The sequence below is a fragment of the Oncorhynchus mykiss genome, chromosome 7 (assembly GCF_057628025.1).
Source record: "Oncorhynchus mykiss isolate SJ-2025 chromosome 7, ASM5762802v1, whole genome shotgun sequence".
NCBI lineage: Eukaryota > Metazoa > Chordata > Actinopteri > Salmoniformes > Salmonidae > Oncorhynchus > Oncorhynchus mykiss.
The window spans coordinates 68,977,504-68,997,164 of NC_143028.1; the positions used below are offsets into that span (position 1 = coordinate 68,977,504).

The 19,661-nt window shown below is 44.4% G+C and overlaps 1 protein-coding gene and 1 long non-coding RNA gene across 4 annotated transcripts in view; both read right to left on the minus strand.

Moving 5' to 3' along the window:
• Positions 1-1,497, minus strand: part of LOC110528476 (plexin-A1) — a 417,662-nt gene extending 416,165 nt beyond the window's left edge. For both annotated transcript variants that reach the window (XM_021610568.3, XM_036984053.2), the window contains exon 1: positions 1,324-1,497. The gene's annotated coding sequence lies outside the window, so the exon portion shown is untranslated. The remainder of the gene's footprint in view (positions 1-1,323) is intronic.
• Positions 1,498-2,695: 1,198 nt separating this feature from the next.
• LOC110527147 (uncharacterized) lies at positions 2,696-4,636 on the minus strand. Of its 2 annotated transcripts, none has more exons than XR_016497488.1 (2): positions 4,407-4,636; positions 2,696-3,770 (listed from the first exon to the last, which is right to left on the minus strand). It is a non-coding gene; the product is annotated as an uncharacterized LOC110527147 (long non-coding RNA). The 2 variants fall into 2 exon arrangements; XR_002474084.3 differs by having other exon boundaries at positions 2,696-3,767; positions 4,407-4,629.
• Positions 4,637-19,661: the final 15,025 nt, after the last annotated feature.

Below are 19,661 nucleotides of genomic sequence, written 5' to 3' on the forward strand. Positions count from 1 at the left end.
AATTTGCTCACAAGAATAATACTGAAAAAGTATTCGAGCAAATGCAATAGAGAAGCCTATAGCAGCGCATATTCAAGAGGACTTTCGATGCATGGGGTAGACCAACACACCCACAGACAACTCTCATCCTTCTATTACTCCTCAATATGCAATTATTGCTGTTGAAACAAAGCCTTCAAATTGCCTCTCACTAGTCAGCAGATTATGGCTCTTTTCACACACCATTTTTCATTATTTTAAAGTTAATAGGGTACTCGATTTTCTTTGCTCCTAAGCCGCACACTGGTTCACATGAGAAATGCTACACCCCCTTACGTCCATTTAGGCTGCATTTAGACAATTCCGATGTTTTCAAATAATTGGTCTTTTAAACAAATCACATCAGATTCTTTCACTTAATATATTGTTCAGAGCTGATCTGATCGGTCAAAAATATCAGAATTGGGCTGCCTGTCTAAACGCAGCCTAAGAAGCGTAGAACGACTAAGAAGTAGCCCTATTAAATAACCCCATACATGAGAGCATGCCGCGAATTTCAATGTAAAGACAAACACTAGCCACACATGCCTCCCCACCCAATAAATACTTTTTTCCAGGCGACAGTGTCTGTCTGTCAGTGAATAGCTATAATTATGTAGTCTATGGAGACATTCCTTCTCAAAAACGCAATGCAACAGCATTCCCTTTACAATGAGGTAACTAATAGACAAGTCTGCTTTCCCGTTTTGAAACCATAGGTCCTTGCCCATGTTTGTTCAAATATAAAAACAAAACGGATATAAGGATGTTAGGAAAGGACGTGTGATAAAACATCGGTGAATTCAGCAATGACGTAGAATGCCCAATTAGGCTCGAACTCTTCTGCTCAGCTTATTGAAGTATCCTATGCGCTTGTACTGTAGAACAGTAAGAGGATGCATCCACAAACCTAACACACAACCCTTGCCAACGACACAATATCCGCAGTTTTCCCACTTCGGTGTTGATCAAACCTTCAACTGATTGAATTGGGCTACATAAAAACATATATATTTAAAAAATAAATATTGTATGCGCATCCAAGACAGCATGAAAAACAACGACTTGTGAAGTGCAATAAGCTACACAGGTAAATAGACGGGTTACCAAAGCGCAACCAGTTGTTCGCCTAGTACAAGGGCTGTTTAGAAATCACAAGCTTCAAACTCGTGCAGTCAGACGCAACTGTTAAACAGACAAGACAAACTGTCAACATGGGAGCGAAAACACCCACATTTGTCAACCCCAAATAAACGTTAATTTCATTCAAACAACGCACAAATTGATCTGGATAGGCCTACTTACAAATTTAAGTGATCCTTGGGTTAGATATCCATGCCATGATTAAATTCCAAAACTTAAGGACATTTTCACTCGTCACGGACTACTAGTGCGCTCACCACGCCGGCTCCCTTCCTGTGAATGGAGAGGAATGCAGCTCGAGGCTTCCAGTGAGAAGCCAGCCTCGATGTGAGCAAGAGGGGCGCGAGCAAGTAGCGCGTGGATATGCGCTGTCTTGTCCCAATACCTTGTATGGTCCACAGAGGGCGTCAGCGAGTCGGCTTGTGGCCACAGCATGTAATTGGCAAAACAATCTCACTTTCTTGGTCTTTGATCTCGTTTCATAAAATGAGAGAGACATTTTCTCTGGGTGGAGCTGTGGAATGAATAAGGTTAGGCAATATGAATACCAAATTACCAGTCTACATTTTTCTTTGTCAATAAGAGAGATTATTGCTTCAGGATAGGCTTGGTTGTTCAAACAGGGTTCATTCCAGACCTGTCTATAGAAAATGTTATTTAAGACAGTAGAAGTGACTTTAAAACCTGAAATGTTAATATTCATAAATAGTCTCACAGAATCTCAACATCTTACATAGTGTGTATTGGGCACAGTTCCATGGGTCCCTCGGCAAGGAAGCTTTTGGGATAGCTGAGTTATTCCAACAACCACCTGGCTCTGTGTGTGCGCATGCGTGTAAGTGCATGCGTGTAAGTGCATGTGTGTGTGCGTGTGTGTGGCTGTCCTGACTTGGAGAGGTAGTAAACAGAGGATACAACTTGGTCTGGAAGCAGAGAGAATATTTAAGAGTAGCTATGTGTTTCGTTTTTTGTTGTTGTTATTTTTCTTTGTATTTATTCATTTAATATTAACGTGCTCGGGAAAAGAACAAGCAGTTAGATTGGACACATGCAGTCGAAATATGTACTGACTGATCTGCAGTTGAAATATGTACTATCTGATCTGTTCGGGGGCAAATCTTTGGTTTTAGAAGTGGGGGGGACATAACTTGGTGGGGGTCCTGCCATTTTGGGGGGCATCTGAAGCTCATTTCCTGCATTCTACACAGTCTAATATGACCCATGGCCCTTCTAGTTGTCTCTATTTAGAACAACAAAAAGTAAGCAAAAATGCCCCCAGTCATCAAGGTAGGTAAGAGATCATTATTAAATATGTTTAAGTGATTGATAAGACTGAACTAGATCAATGGTAATTCAATAATCAGTATTGTGTTGCACCTTCAACCAATAGCCTAACAAATGAACAACTCTTACAAATAAAGTACAAAGACATCGTCTATAGCAAATGTCAGCCAGACCGCCCAGCCAGCTCGAGCCGCCTCTCTCCCCAACACAACTTCCTTCACATCCTTTTTTTGATATCTCAAGGGAAAGGTTTGGAAAAACAAAAGTTTAATAAAAACACACATACACATTAACACACAGAAACAGTACACCCTTCATATAATTCATATCATAGGCCTAATAGTACTGTAGAGCTCTTTTTACTTGCACACAATATAGCTGGGTCACCTCGTCCTGCCCCTAGGGGTCCATGGCACTGCAGCACCCCAACCCAACACACCCCACTCAGCTTTTGGATCTTAGTGAAACTTTCATTATTGGTTTCAGGTGTGTTAGGCCAAGGCCAGAGTGACAACCAACAGGACAACAGACCCATAGGGCCAGGACTGAGCAGCCCAGCAGCTAGGGATTGCCTAAATAGTTATCTCCCCTGACCTGGGCATGTTTTCAATACAGACTCTTTTTGTTGTACAGGCATCCAGTGATACATAACTTTATATTTCTTCCATCCATTGTGGGAGGATAACCAATCTTCCAATAAATGGCAATGCATTTGTTAGCCATTATAAATGCTAGGTTACAGTTTCTTCTGATAACAGTCTCCAGTATCAACATTTCCAACCAAACAAAAACAGGGAAAAGGGAGGTGTAGACATTTTGAGATAAAAGCACATACTCTTTGCCAGAATTCAGCCAGCCATACCATATAGAAATATGTCCCCTTTTGTGTTTTACACCTCCAGCAGAATAATTACATTTCTGAGAGCCTGAAATTAAGTTTCATTGGCATATAGTACATTCTACAGATTGTCTTAAAATGCAGTGATTTGTGTGTGAGATTACATAAACATGACTGGGCATTTAACATATCTGTATCCATTCATCATCAATAATATCTCCCAGCTCTTCCTTACATTTTTGTTTTACATATTTTGTGTCATTGGGAAAATACTATATCAACCCTTGACACAGTTTGGTAATCAACTTTAGAGGTTTGGCAGACTGCCTTAAAATATTTTGAATCTTTGAAGCTTCTTGCTTGTCCAGTGTTTGCTGCACAGAGAGAATCAAGTGTTGTATCTGCAAAAGTTCTCCTCTGCGCTGTCACAGACTGGTCTTCCCTGGTTGCCTGACCCTGATGAGACTCTTGTCACCACCTGATCCTGCTAAAACATGATGAGCATAGTGTTGTGTACTGACTGTACACCATGACAGTGAAGCCTGTATAGCTGTTTATACCGTGTCAGTATGAAAGTAGGGAATAAGCTAGGGAAACTGACAGATCAATAAAGTTACATTGCTATACTGACTAATAAAAACTCACATTGTGCTGAAAAAACATCAGAATATTGGTCTTCAATCGTTTGGCTGTTGGTTTCAGTGAGCCCGCTAGCTAGCTAATGTTAGCCAACTTGTGGCTAGCTCTAGTTAATGGTACAATGATGTCATCAAATGTACTTCTGTTGAAATGGGACAAAACAAAAGCTACAAAACATTTCCACACACAGCTGTTAAAAACTGTTACTTAACAAGTGCTAGAGACTAGCTGGAGCTGAACTGGCTGTGGTAGCTACTAGCTAGCTAACTAACTGCTAAAAGTTCATTCACTTCAGTCAAGAGGGGATGAAACATTAGCTAACGTAACATGTCAGTTACCCTACTAGCTCAGCACTGGTGATGTTTTTTTTTTGTTTCTGTCAAACAGCAGTTACCTTGCCAGCTAGATCAGTCAACTAAAGACTGGCTAGTTTCTGCTCTGGCTGTTTTTAAAACTGAGAGAAAAAGCAGAACACAGACAGCACCTGCCTCTGTTTATCTCTCCCATGCTGGTCCTGTGGTGTCCATGGCATCCTAAATCCAGCCGACTGAAATCAGGGAAAACAGCATGCCGATCACTCTGAGGCGTCCGCATGGTCCTAAAGCACACCAGGGCCTTATTTTTCTGAGGTCTTGGCTGATTTTCTTTAGATTTTCCCATGATGTCAAGCAAAGGGGCACTGAGTTTGAAGGTAGGCCTTGAAATACATCCACATCCACTCAAATTATGTCAATTGGCCTATCAGAAGCTTCTAAAGCCATGACATCATTTTCTGGAATTTTCCAAGCTGTTTAAAGGCACAGTCAACTTAGTGTATGCAAACTTCTGACCCACTGGAATTGTGATACAGTGAATTATAAGTGAAGTAATCTCTCTGTAAACAATTGTTGGAAAAATGACTTGTGTCATGCACAAAGTAGATGTCCTAACCGACTTGCCAAAACTATAGTTTGTTAACAAGAAATTTGTGGAGTGGTTGAAAAACAAGTTTTAATGACTCCAACCTAAGTGTATGTAAACTTTTGACTTCAACTGTACCAAAAGCAGTAGCCTCCACTATCCTTATGTAGCACATGGGGATGTGTGAAACCTATTCCTCAGCCTGAAGTGTCCGGCTTGCGTCACCTCATTAGCTAGCTTTTTGAGGTGGCGCGATCGGGTAATATGCACTTGAGGAGGGAGGTCATGTGTGTTTGTGAGGCAGAGGTCCAGAGTTCGTGCCAGGTATGGCCTGAATCTGGAGGAAGTGGTACCCGCTAAGCAAGAAGTGTGATATCCTTTACAGTGGTGCCGTGACCCAGATCTACAGTTGTGCTGGGGTCGCTGTTGAGTAAGTTTGAGGGGTATAACCTAGTCCTCAGCCTGAAGTGTCGCCTCATTAGCTAGCTTTTGAGGTGTTTCGATCAGCTAAGATGCTTGAGGGGGGCAGTCACGTGTGTTTGTGAGGCAGAGGTCAAGAGTTCGCACCTGGTACTCGCTATGCAAGCAGTGTGACTTCCTTTACACCTACAGTGCATGTCCCCTACACACAAACACACACAAAAAACACTCACACACAGATTAGCACTCTTATACAAGCACACACTATACACAAATATCACACACACTTGAATAAACACACTCAAATGTGCATATACGGTAGACGCACTCAAACACATCTTGTGCAAAAACATTTACACACTAGACACGTGCTCTTACATGCATTTCCAGTATGCATATTTACACCCACTCACTGCAGTTCTCCATCTTCATCAGATCAATTGATCTCACCACAGGGGACACTATTTACTCTGCAGAGACACCTGTTACCCGAGGTGACACGTCACGCTAAGACCAACCAGCTAATGAGGATGTAATTGGCTAATTGTTAGCTCATGCATCCACATAAGCCTGTCAGGTCATTTACAAATTTCATTATGAGATTCATCCATACCAGATGAGGAAACAAGTCGCCCAGGAACTGCCAATGATGATTAGGACATTAAACAAGTATTACATGGCAGACAGTTGATCAGATATGTTGTATGAACCTGTTGCTTGTGATTGATCACATATCACAAGGGGGCAGTAAATAAGTAAAGAACTCTTAACACTAGAAGTGCCGAGGCAGTCATTTTAACTGCATGTGAATTTAAAATTGATGTCTCCCCCGTGGTGAGATGAATTGAGATGAATTGATCTGATTACGATGGAGAGCTGCATCGAGTGTGTGTGAACATGCACGTGTCTAGCGTAGGCTACGTGTGCCATCTTTAAATGTATGTAGTTCTGTCCTTGAGCTGTTATTGTCTATTAATGTTCTGTATTATGTCATGTTTCATTTTTGTGTGGACCCCAGGAAGAGTAGCTGCTGCTTTCGCAACTTCTAATTTGGATCATAATAAAACTAAAACATTTAAATATCTCTGCCCATTTCTTAAGTCATGCCCCCCTCCGTCCTTGACTTTTCCTTATTAAGTCTATTTAACACGTTCATGTTGTTAGAATTTCGATATCTCAAACAGAATTTGTGTTATAAGCAGCTTTAAGAGGACCATAACATAGATGCAGGAAGTCAGGATACAAGCGCAGTGTGAGTTTAATGATAACCAACACAAAACAAGGGAAGCGTCTAACAAGGAAAAAAACAGTGATAGCACACATGTAAAGACTTCAACACAGGAATGACCAATATCAATATTCAGACTATGGAGTCACTGCAGAATAATTAAAAGGTTCTAAGGAACATCAGACCAATGTCCCCTAAACCCAGAATAAAGGGAAGCACGTCATAAAGAAGTGTTTTTGCCTTGTCATAATGGGGTATTGTGTGTAGATCGAGGAGGGGAAAAAGAACAATACTACCTGATGACTGACAGAACAGAGTGCTAGATAAATGGTAAGTAATCAAGGTAGTAATGAAGTCCAGCTGCGACTGACGATGGTTGCCAGGACCGGTGGTTAGTAAACCGGCAACATCGAGCGCGGGAGCGGGAGTAGACGTGACAAAGATATGTCATGTTTAGAATTGTTTTGATAAGAGAGCACCAAAAAGTGACTTTTTGAAATCTTCCTACATTTATATATAGTATCAGAAAAAAACAGAATCTGAGTTTTCCAAAACACTTAGCATTGCCAACATTTTCCAAGAATAACCATTGTTCCATGCATGCATGGCTGCAGAATGCCTACATTGACATAAAGTCATGAAAATTCTTGCAAATATTTTTTGGGGGATATTCTAATGTTACTCAAGACCTTCATAAACACAACCGAAGGATCATTTTTCAATAGCATATATGAAATGCATTTATTAGACTGGTAGAATGTTATAGTCAAAATGACTAGTCATTGGCTCAAAGTGGGGTCACTCAAGGCCCGGCTTTTCTAGTAACCCACTGGGCACATACTGGTTGAATCAATGTTTTTTCCACATCATTTCAATGTAATTACATTGAACCAACGTGGAATAGACATTGACTTTACATTTGTGACCAGAGGGAAGGTAATATGAGTTAAGCATATCTTTCATATTCATGATTCATTTCAGAATGCATTTCAGTTGTGGGAAGCTTTAAAACACTCAGGAGGCTTGTATCTTAGTAAACGGCATGCAACCCTATAGGCAGGGTTATTGGCTATGATTTAATGAGCATCTTCATATACCTCAATTATCAATTAACTATAAACACCACTGGGAATATCATCCATTATAAGCGGATCACCTGTCTGATCAAGAGCTATTCGGTAATGTTTTCCTCTCTGGAAACAATTGACTGACATTTGCTAAAAGGTGTATGTCATGTTTTCAAAGCGCTTTCCACTTCTGTTTAAAACACAGATTAGAACACAGACTACAATGGCAGAGGAACATTTTCACTTTGAATTCTAGATAACGTATCTTCTTCAAAGCTCTTCAAATGTATGTTTACATTATACCAGGTAGTATTTGTGTAATCAATCGCTCACTACCTTCGGGTGGGTGGTAAATGATGCTAAGCTACAGTACTTAGCGGCTCAGCTTACCCCTACTTTAAAGATGAAGGCACCTAGCTTTCTCATCTACAGACTGAAGTACCCAATTATTATTACAATCTGGGGGAAGCGAACAGAACCCAATTAGTGGCAAACAGTCTTTTTCGTTGTTCCTCTGCTGGAATCAAACTTTCTTCCTCAGCCTCTGAAGTCTCTGCCTTGATGTGTGCGATGTAGGGTAGCTGGAAAACAGCAGCTTTTGACTGAACTCAACACATTTAATTATGATCAAGATTACTGGAACTTGTGTTCCGACATCTCTTTGACACATTAGCGGTTTTGTGTAGCTCCCAGGGATGTTCAATTTGGAGGACACTGGTGACAGAGAGACGACACTGGAGAGCGAGATGGGGGAAGAGGACGGACTCAGCCAAACTAAAAAGTTATAAAGCAAACCAAATGCAACTATATGGAGATATTATGTGATAACATGTAAAAGCAACAGGAAAACATGATCTCATGTGAAATAAATGTGACCACAATGTCAACTTGATACCATGAAACTACACATGCTCTTAGAAAAAAAAGGGTTCCAAAAGGGTTCTTCAAACCATCCCAAACCATTATAAGTAAAGAATGAAATGGTATGGGGTTTTAAAACAAATGGTATGCTGTTCAGCTAAAACATGATCCGACCTGTGATTTGAACACAAAACCTCTGGATTTTAGGTGAGCAGATCTTTCTGCTGCGCCACATAGTCTGTAGCATTCTACTACACATTCAGTAACTACACTAGATCTATGCACTTAGCAAAAGAGTGCCTTCTGCAGTGCTGTTTTAGTTATCAGTTAATATGACATTTCTCTCATTATTGATTTCATTTACAGTGCCTTCAGAAAGTATTTATACCCCTTGACTTATTCCACATTTTGTTACAATAACGACAAACCAAAAAATGCGTTTAAATGTGAAATATCATGCTTCCATCTGGCCACCCTACCATAAATGCCTGATTGGTGGAGTACTGCAGGCAGAGATGGTTGTCCTTCTGGAAGGTTCTCCCATCACCCTAGAGGAAGTCTGAAGCTATGTCAGAGTGACCATCAGGATCTTAGTCACCTCCCTGATCAAGGCCCTTCTCGATTGCTCAGTTTGGTTCCAAACTTCTTCCATTTAAGAATTATCGAGGCCACTGTATTCTTGGGGACCTTCAATGCTGCAGACATGTTTGGTACCATTCTCCAGATCTGTGCCTCGACACAATCCTGTCTCGAAGCACTATGAACAATTCATTGCTTGATTGTTGTTCTGACATACCCTATCAACTGTGGGAACTTACATAGACAGCTGTGTGCCTTTCCAAATCATGTCCAATCAATTGAATTTATCACAGATGGACTCCAATCAAGTTGAGGAAACTTCTGAAGGATCATCAATGGAAACAACATTCACTGGAGCTCAATTTTGAGTCTCATAGCAAAGGGTCTGAATACTTGTGTAAATAAGGTGTCTGTTTAATACATTTGCAAAAAAATTGAAAAACCTGTTTTCGCATTGTCATTGTTGGTTATTGTATGCAGATTGATGAGGATTCTTTTTTTTAAATCCATTTTAGAATACGTCTGTAAAGTAACAAAACGTGGAGGAAGTCAAGGGGTCTGAAAACTTTACAAATGCACTGTATTTCAACAGTTTCAGGGGGTTGTCTAATGTTAGTGGGGAAAATATATTTTTTCTTGAGCATATTTCTAACAAAACTGAGATTAAGTTTGAAGTCCAAAGTGTAGGAATACAGGTGAAATCAGTTATTGACTCTCTCTCTCTCTCTTTACCGCACCTGCTGTCTCGACTATGCTCAGCTATGAAAAGCCAACTGACATTTACTCCTGAGGTAATAACCTGATGCACCCTCTACAACCACTGGGATTATTCTTATTATGTTTTATTTAACCTTTATTTAACTAGGCAAGTCAGTTAACAACAAATTCTTATTAACAATGACGGCCTACACCGGCCAAACCCGGACAACACTGGGCCAATTGTGTGCGGCCCTATGGGACTCCCAATCACGGCCGGTTGTGATACAGCCTTGATTATTTGACCCTGCTGATCATCTTTGAACATCTTGAAGAACAATCTGGCCTTAATAGCCATGTACTCTTATAATCTCCACCCGGCACAGACAGAAGACGACTTCTTTATCCCTTTACACTTGTGTGTATAAGGTAGTAGTTTTGGAATTGTTAGGTTAGATTACTCGTTGGTTATTACTGCATTGTCGGAACTAGAAGCACAAAGCATTTCGCTACACTCGCATTAACATCTGCTAACCATGTGTATGTGACAAATAAATTTGATTTGATTTTGATTTGATTTGGTCACCCTTCAAAGCCTGGTTCCTCTCTAGGTTTCTTCCTAGATTCATGCCTTTCTTGGGAGATTTCCTGGCCACTGTGCTTCTAATTTACAGTACCAGTCAAAAGTTTAGACACACCTACTCATTCAAGGGTTTTTCTGTATTTTGACCATTTTCTACATTGTAGAATAAAAGTGAAGACATCAAAACCATGAAATAACACATATGGAATCATGCAGTAACCAAAAACAAAATCAAAATATTTTTAGATTTTAGATTCTTCAAAGCAGCCACCCCTTGCCTTGATGACAGCTTTGCATTCTCTCAACCAGCTTCACCTGCAATGCTTTTCCAACAGTCTTGAAGGAGTTCCCACATATGCTGAGCACTTGTTGGCTGCTTTTCCTTCACCTGGTTAAGTGTTACTTGAATTCTAAATAAATCACTGACAGTGTCACCAGCAAAGCACCCCCACACCATCACACTTCACGGTGGGAAGTATACATGCAGAGATCATCCGTTCACCTACTCTGTGTCTCACAAAGACATGGCGGTTGGAACCAAAAATCTCAAATTTGGACTCATCACACCAAAGGATAGTTTTCCACTGGTCCAAGAAAGTCTGGCCCAAGAAAGTCTCTTCCTCTCATTGGTGTCCTGTAGTGGTGGTTTCCTTGCAGCAATTCGACCATGAAGGCCTGATTCACGCAATCTCCTCTGAACAGTTGATGTTAAACCGGCGACGTCGAACGCCGGAGGGGAGGGGCGGGAGTAGACGTGACAGTCTTTTACTTGAACTCTGTGAAGCATTTATTTGGGCTGCAATTTCTGAGGCTGGTAACTCTAATGAACTTATCCTCTGCAGCAGAGGTAACTCTGGGTCACCCATTCCTGTGGCGGTCCTCATGAAAGCCAGTTTCATCATTGCGCTTGATGGTTTTTACGACTGCATTTGAAGAAATGTTCAAAGTTCTTGAAATGTTCCCTATTTACTGACTTCAGGTCTTAAAGTAATGATGGACTGTTGTTTCTCTTTGCTTATTTAGGATGTTCTTGCCAAAATATGGACTTGGTCTTTTACCAAACAGGGCTATCTTCTGTATACCACCCCTACCTTTTCAGAAGTCACTAACTTTCTATAAAAATGTATTCTAGTGAGATCATTTTTTATTTCGGGAAATGAATAATGAGTATGTCCACTTCACCATTGGACCACTTTATTGGTAAACTACACAGTAATGTAAAAGTTGGAATTTTTAGAGATCAAATACGTAATATGGTATACTTAATATAATTCGGTTTTAATCCAGAGAGGTTAGAAAAATTATCTAGATCCTCTATGAGGATGTGCAGGGATCCAATTTGCAAAAAAAACAACAACATGAACCGTCAGCGTACAATGACACCACCTTACAATGACACCACCTTACAATGACACTACCTTACAATGACACCTTTTTTAAGCCCTGGATTTCTAACCCCTTGATATTATTGTTGGATCTGATTTTAATAGCTAACATTTCGATGGCCATAATAAATAGATATGCCGATAGCAGACAACCTTGTTTTACTCCTCTTATCAGATTTTACACCTGGGGTTACTAGACATAACTTTAACCCATTGTATATGAAATTCCCCAAAATCAAAGGCCTTCCCAAAGTCATCTATGAATATCAGTACGGTTATTGTGGAATTGAAAAAAGTTCTAATTTAATACAGTTGATACGTGTATGTTTCCAAATAAGATGTACTGAAATAAAAGCAATTTCCGAAAATGAACACTTTTTCGGAACACATTTTCGGAAATTGCTTTTAATTCAGTGCACGTATCAACTGTGATATTTTGTCTGATCTCGCAAACAATGTAATGTATGTGTAATCTAGAGCCAAACATGTTCATTTTCAATCTGAGGGTATCCTGCTATTGACACACTTGTGGAATTATTCAACTGAACATGACAACAACAGTAATTAATGAGGCAGTCAGGATGGCTCAGGTGTGTGCAGGTAGGCCTAGACAGAGGATGTGTTTGTGGATGTAAGGGCGTTCGTCTGTAGGAGGAGGAGAAGCGGACCAAAGCGCAGCGTGGTGGTTGTTCATATTTTAATAAATCACTACACATGAACAAACTAACGAAAACAAGAAATGTGAGAACGCAAAACAGTCCTATCCTGTGACGACAAATACAGTGACAGGAACAATCACCCACAAACACACAGTGAAACCCAGGCTACCTAAGTATGATTCTCAATCAGAGACAACTAATGACACCTGCCTCTGATTGAGAACCATACTAGGCCGAAAACATAGAAATGCCCCAAAACATAGAAAAACAAACATAGACTGCCCACCCAACTCACGCCCTGACCATACTAAATAAATACAAAACAACAGAAATAGAGGTCAGAACGTGACAGTACCCCCCCCCCCAAAGGTGCGGACTCCGGCCGCAAAACCTTGACCTATAGGGGAGGGTCTGGGTGGGCGTCTGTCCGCGGTGGCGGCTCTGGCGCGGGACGCGGACCCCACTTCACCATTGTCTTAGTCCGCCTTATTGTCCGCCTCCCTGGCTTACTCACCATGGCCACCCCTCTCAATGACCCCACTGGACAGAGGGGCTGCTCGGGACAGAGGGGCAGCTCGGGACAGAGGTGAAGCAGCTGCTCGGGACAGAGGGACAACTGCTCGGGACAGAGGGGCAGCTGCTCGGGACAGAGGGGCAATAGCAGCTCGGGACAGAGGGGCGATAGCAGCTCGGGACAGAGGGGCGATAGCAGCTCGGGACAGAGGGGCGGCAGCTGCTCGGGACAGAGGGGCAGCTGCTCGGGACAGAGGGGCAGCTGCTCGGGACAGAGGGGCGACAGCTGCTCTGGACAGAGGGGCAGCTGCTCGGGCGGCCCCTGGCTGACTGACGGCACTGGCGGCCCCTGGCTTACTGGCGGCCCCTGGCTGACTGGCGGCCCCTGGCTTACTGGCGGCCCCTGGCTGACTGGCGGCACTGGCGGCCCCTGGCTGACTGGCGGCACTGGCGGCCCCTGGCTGACTGGCGGCACTGGCGGCCCCTGGCTGACTGGCGGCCCCTGGCTGACGGGCGGCACTGGCGGCCCCTGGCTGACGGGCGGCACTGGCGGCCCCTGGCTGACGGGCGGCACTGGCGGCCCCTGGCTGACGGGCGGCACTGGCGGCCCCTGGCAGACGGGCGGCACTGGCGGCCCCTGGCAGACGGGCGGCACTGGCGGCCCCTGGCAGACGGGCGGCACTGGCGGCCCCTGGCAGACGGGCGGCACTGGCGGCCCCTGGCAGACGGGCGGCACTGGCGGCTCCTGGCAGACGGGCGGCACTGGCGGCTCCTGGCAGACGGGCGGCACTGGCGGCTCCTGGCAGACGGGCGGCACTGGCGGCTCCTGGCAGACGGGCGGCACTGGCGGCTCCTGGCAGACGGGCGGCACTGGCGGCTCCTGGCAGACGGGCGGCACTGGCGGCTCCTGGCAGACGGGCGGCGCTGGGCAGACGGGCGGCACTGGCGGCGCTGGGCAGACGGGCGGCACTGGCGGCGCTGGGCAGACGGGCGGCACTGGCGGCGCTGGGCAGACGGGCGGCACTGGCGGCGCTGGAGAGGAGGAAGGCTCTGGAACCGCCGGACTGACGGGCGGCACTGGCGGCGCTGGGCAGACGGGCGGCGTTGGCGGCGCTGGGCTGACGAGCGGCACTGGCGGCGCTGGAGAGGAGGAAGGCTCTGGAAGCGCCGGACTGAGTAGCTCTCGTAGCGCCGAACAGGCGGGAGACTCCGGCAGCGCTGGAGAGGAGGAAGGCTCTGGTAGCGCCGGAGAGGCGGGAGACTCCGGCAGCGCTGGAGAGGAGAGAGCCCCTGCAAGGATGGGCCGGAGAGACAGCCTGGTACGGGGAGCTGCCACCGGAGGGCTGGTGCGTGGAGGTGGTGACGGATAGACCGGGTCGTGCAGGCGCACTGGAGCTCTTGAGCACCGAGCCTGCCCAACCTTACCCGGTTGAATGGTCCCGGTCGCCCTGCCAGTGCGGCGAGGTGGAATAGCCCGCACTGGGCTATGCAGGCGAACCGGGGACACCGTGCGCAAGGCTGGTGCCATGTAAGCCGGCCCAAGGAGACGCACTGGAGACCAGATGCGTAGAGCCGGCTTCATGGCACTTGGCTCGATGCCCACTCTAGCCCGGCCGATACGCGGAGCTGGAGTGTACCGCACCGGGCTGTGCACCCGCACTGGGGACACCGTGCGCTCCACAGCATAACACGGTGCCTGCCCGGTCTCTCTAGCCCCCCGGTAACCACAGGAAGTTGGCTCAGGTCTCCTACCTGGCGTAGCCATACTCCCTGTTAGCCCCCCCCCCAATACATTTTTGGGGCTGACTCCCGGGCTTCCTTGCCAACCGTGTTCCGTCATATCGCCGGCTCCTCTCTCCGGCTGCCTCTGCTCTCCTCGCTGCCTCTGCTCTCCTCGCTGCCTCCACCTGTTCCCATGGAAGGCGATCCTTTCCCGCCAGGATCTCCTCCCATGTGTAGCAACCCTTGCCGTCCAACACATCATCCCAAGTCCATTCCTCCTTGTGCCGCTGTTGCCCGTTACCACGCCGCTTGGTCCTGTTGCGGTGGGTGATTCTGTAAGGGCGTTCGTCTGTAGGAGGAGGAGAAGCGGACCAAAGCGCAGCGTGGTGGTTGTTCATATTTTAATAAATCACTACACATGAACAAACTAACGAAAACAAGAAATGTGAGAACGCAAAACAGTCCTATCCTGTGACGACAAATACAGTGACAGGAACAATCACCCACAAACACACAGTGAAACCCAGGCTACCTAAGTATGATTCTCAATCAGAGACAACTAATGACACCTGCCTCTGATTGAGAACCATACTAGGCCGAAAACATAGAAATGCCCCAAAACATAGAAAAACAAACATAGACTGCCCACCCAACTCACGCCCTGACCATACTAAATAAATACAAAACAACAGAAATAGAGGTCAGAACGTGACAGTGGATCCAGCTCCTTTAGGTTAATGAATTCATATATGCAAATACACCAGTGTATTTATGGAAATTAGGCACATAATTTGTTATTTTATTTTAACACATAATATAAAATAAATACCTGATACCTTTACAAAATGTATATATGAGTGCATTCTAAGAAAAAACGGGGAAATTTGACAATACATTTTACCTGAATTTACACCAAAATCCCTGAACTCATTATTTGTCCGTGCCAGTAAAATATTTGATGTGCTATAATTCAATCCAATACCTGATGGTTTTTTAAAATTCAAAGAGTTTGGAGTAACTTCATCCATTCTCCAACTGTTGCATTTATTATAATAAAAAATAAAAAACTTCTAACATTTTTGATGACCATTGCTACTGTAAGCCTTGTACCATCTTGTCCAATAACTAATAACACTAGTGTAACATTGGTGTTACTGTAGAAAAGCTGCATCTGTGAAGTTGGTTGATTTTTCAAGAGAATGAAGGAGAACTACTGTTGATAAATAATTATGAAAAGCATGGGTTTTACTGAGTGGACGTCACATTTTGGGTCTACTCAAACGTGGAGGGTTTAGGATAAAGAGTTCTCAACCAATAATGTCAGCAAATGTACAATGCTTGACCTGACTGGAATGTCCATAGAAGAATGTGTGGTAGGCTAATGGAAGTGGAGAAGGAGGAATTTAACAACTGAGTAATACCACATCATGTTTTTCCCTTTGTTTTCTCCTCTGTGTGTGTGTGTGTGTCTGTAACGGTCGTCGTATGAAGATGGTGTGGACCAAAGCGCAGCATGGTACGTGTTCATGTTATCTTCATTTAAACTGAACACAAAACAAAATAACAAAGAGAATGAATGAAAAACGAAACAGTCCTGTCAGGGGCAGAAACACAAAACAACTACCCACAAAACCCATGTGGGCAAGAGCTACCTAAGTATGGTTCTCAATCAGAGACAACGACAGACAGCTGTCCCTGATTGAGAACCATACCCGGCCAAAAACAAAGAAATACAAAAACATAGAAAAAAGAACATAGAACGCCCACCCTAGTCACACCTTGGCCTAACCAAAATAGAGAATATAATGCCTCTCTATGGCCAGGGCGTGACAGTACCTGACTCTAAAGGGGAGGGTCCGGGTGGGCCTTCTTACCACGGCGGCTCGGGTGCGGGAAGTGGACCCCGCTCCACCTCAGTCTTGGCCCACTCAGGTGGCGCCTCTGGAGCGGGCCCCGGACTGAAGACCCTCATAGAGGGCGCCACTGGATTGAGAGGCACCTCTGGACTGAGGGGTGCGATTCTGGCAGCTCCGGAGTGAAGGGCGACTGTGGCAGCTCCGGAGTGAAGGGCGACTCTGGCAGCTCCGGAGTGAAGGGCGACTCTGGCAGCTCTGGAATGAAGGGCGACTCTGGCAGCTCCTGACTGACGGGCGGCTCTGGCAGCTCCTGACTGACGGACGGCTCTGGCAGCTCCTGACTGATGGGCGGCTCTGGCAGCTCCTGACTTGACGGGCGGCTCTGGAAGCACCTGACTGACGGGCGTCTCTGGCAGCTCCTGACTGACGGGCGGCTCTGGCAGCTCCTGACTGACGGGCGGCTCTGGCAGCTCCTGACTGACGGGCGGCTCTGGCAGCTCCGGACAGGAAGGAGACTCTGGAAGCGCCGGACAGGCGGGAGAACCTGGAGGGAGGAGACGGAGAGACAGCCTGGTGGGTCCTGTGGCAGCCCCATGCACCAGAACGCACACCCTAGTCACACCCTGGCCTAACCAAAATAGAGAATAAATGGCCAGGGCATGACAGTGTCGACAGACAGACACACGCACACACACACACACACACACACACACATACAGGATCCTCACTAACAGTCCTCCGACATTAGCTCCCCAGTGAGCCAGAACAATTCAACACAACAAGCTTATTTTATGTATGTCAAAATACTGACATTTAACCATTGTAGTTATAAGTCAATTGAGCTGAGATATTAGTTGTCACTGTGGGTCCTTCCTCTCCCCACTCTCCATCTCCGCCTCCCCTGTGTGTCTCGCTATTGTTGCACGCTCACACTCCTTCAACCTCTATCCTCCATCACTCTCTCTTTCTAGATGTCTTTGTCTACCCTTTGTCTCTCTTTCTCTCTCTGAGAAGGCAAGGCACTCATTGCACAGATGTAGGATCTTAATGTGAGCCAGTTTGCTACAGCAGGAAAATAATCATGTAGCAAAAGGAGATGTGAATTACCATGTGGGTTATAATTCATGGACATATTTTTAGGCGTCATACATTTTTCGTAAGGGAAAATCAAGTCTGAAATTCAAAAGTGGGAATTACGAACTTCAGAAGCCTTCTAAAACCTCAAACACACAACCAGTTTTAAATGTTATGCATTCCATGAAAGTTGTCCGGCAACAGGGTGATCAAATTAAGATCCTACACCTGTACAGTATGTGTCTCACTGTTACACCCACAAAGACTAAACACAGGAAAGTGATGTAAAATTGTGCTGCAGTACTATTGTCAGTGTGTGTTTGTGTGTGTGTTTCTGTGAGTGTGTGTGTGTTTCATGCATGCATGTGTATGAATGTTTAAACACAGGCTAAATATGCTGAGAAGGCACACCTATCCCTCAGTCTAACAAGGTACAGCAGACAGTGTACTCCACATAGTTAATTTGAATTTAACAGACATTAAAATCCCTGAACACTGACTTACTGTAAGAAAACAACAACACCAACATTCTACACAATCTCTACCGAGCCCAAAGCTATACAACATTTTTCTTTTTTTTCTAATGAAACTGGAACTAGTTCAGAGGGAAAGGAGAATCATTTGACTCTGCTTGTGTCCTTTGAGATAGCGTACCGTGCTCTAGCGGTAAATTCACAGCGTCTTTGGGGGGTAAAAAGAAAGCGAGTACGAAAATAACAAGCTTCCACGCTCCCCAGTCTACCTCACACAATTTAAAATGTTCTCTAGCGTCAGTGTCAAACTAGCTGCAGAGAATTGCTGTCTGTGCTTTTTCGAAGCCCCGTCAGTGCTTTGAAACATTACCCAATTCAATGAGGGAGAAAACAGACTGTCTATGCAGTACAGTCTCATTATAATATGTCAAAATAGTGCCGTTTAACCATGGTAGTTATAAGTCAATTGAGCTGAGATATTAGTTGTCACTGTGGGTCCTTCCTCTCCCCACTCTCCATCTCCGCCTCTCCCTGTGTGTCTCTCTATTGTTGCACGCTCACACTCCTTCAACCTCTATCCTCCATCACTCTCTCTTTCTAGATGTCTTTGGCTACCCTTTGTCTCTCTTTCTCGCTCCAACCACCTTTCAGTCTCTCGTTATCTCCTTCACTACTCACTTCTCATACCTCTCCACATCTGTCTTTATTTCTCCCATTGTCTTTCTTGCAGAGACAAACAAATGCAGTCCTTGCTCGCTTAAACACACTCATTCAATGACGCTTGATCACTTTTGCCTTCCTTTCGTGATATTCCTTAATTTCTCTTTCAAATACGTTCAGGTTAAATGTATAGTATTCATACTGTAGGTTGCGACTGTACCACTCGACAGAAAAAGGCAAGTTTGTGCTAACAAAGTCTACTAACAAAGTACACAATGCAGTGAACGTATGCTATTGACTTGTTGGTCGGTCTGAGTGCAAAGGCCTACAGAATGACTAAGGCTTACAGAATGACTAAGGCCTACAGAATGGCTAAGCCAGGCACTCAATGTAAGGATGTACTGTATGTGTGTGTATGTATACATGTGTGTGTGTGCATACGCATTAATGTTTAAACAGTCTAACATGATACTGCAGACAGTGTACTCCACATAGTTAATTTGAATTTAACAAAGATTAAAATCGCTGAACACTGACTTACTGTAAGAAAACAACAACAAGTCTACACAATCTCTACCGAGCCCAAAGCTATACATCACTTTCCTTTTTTTTATAATTTTATTTCACCTTTATTTAACCAGGTTGGCCAGTTGAGAACAAGTTCTCATTTACAACTGCGACCTGGCCAAGATAAAGCAAAGCAGTGCGACAAAAACAACACATGGGATAAACAATCGTACAGTCAATAACAGAATAGGAAAATCTGTATACAGTGTGTGGAAATTAAGTAAGGAGGTAAGGCAATAAATAGGCCAATAGTGGCGAAATAATGACAATTTGGCAATTTACACTGGAGTGATATACAGTTGAATACATTTAAACTCAAATACATTTAAACTGAGTTTTTCACAGTTCTGACATTTAATCCTAGTAAAAATGTCCCTGTCTTAGGTCAGTTAGGATCACCACTTTATTTTAAGAATGTGAAATGTCAGAATAATAGTAGAGAGAATTATTTATTTCAGCTTTTATTTCTTTCATCACATTCCCAGTGGGTCAGAAG